The sequence below is a fragment of the Penaeus monodon genome, chromosome 30, assembly GCF_015228065.2.
Source record: "Penaeus monodon isolate SGIC_2016 chromosome 30, NSTDA_Pmon_1, whole genome shotgun sequence".
Lineage (NCBI taxonomy): Eukaryota > Metazoa > Arthropoda > Malacostraca > Decapoda > Penaeidae > Penaeus > Penaeus monodon.
In genome coordinates, this window is record NC_051415.1 from 22904267 (window position 1) to 22905063 (window position 797).

Genomic DNA, 797 nt, shown 5'->3' on the forward strand with positions numbered 1-797 from the left:
CAGGGTTAGACTAAAAACCAAAGTTATAAACATACGTTCCTTTTCCTTGTTCTTAAACTTATAAATATTACATCTATATTACTTTCAGGGAAGCGGGTGGGCATTGCAGCTCGCCAGAGGTCCTTGTCCGCAGGCAGTCTGGCTGCAATTGCACGCGCCGGATTTCCTTCGCATTGTGCTGAGCATGCGGAGGAATTCATCTCAATAACCGGAGTCATTTGAGCGTTTAACATATCTGCAGACGGACAGTTAACTTCCAATAACGGAAACAAGGCAAGACCTCATCCGAGTCTAGGAATAAATACGCTCGGTCTTTTATTGTGTTTTTGACCTTCGCGATGGAAAATAACATGCGGTCGTGAGAGCAGAAATGACAGTGGGAAATTAAATTAGCATAAAGTCTAACAAGAGCTCATCAAGATCCGGTGTTTCTTTTATTTCCTGACGTTGCAAGAAAGAAAGGAGAAAAAGGCACTAGGGAGTATTTATAAAGACATGAATAAGTATTTATGAGTATTTATGAATGCATCGCGTTTGCATAAGAGTATGTAAATAAGACGCAATGTTATTCAAGCAGACAAGCAATGGCGTCTAAAAACCTCCCGCGAGTTCGTTTCTCCTTTTGACAGGTTGCTTGAATCGCCCGTCGGTCGTCCTCTGCTCACATTCATTGCCAAGTTATCGGTCCAGCTAAGTGATATCCGTCAGGTAGCTGTACTACACGCTGAATGAGCTCCTCCGCAAAAAACCGCCGCCGTCGATCTCAGAGTGAGAAGCGCGGACGGATACGGCGCGAA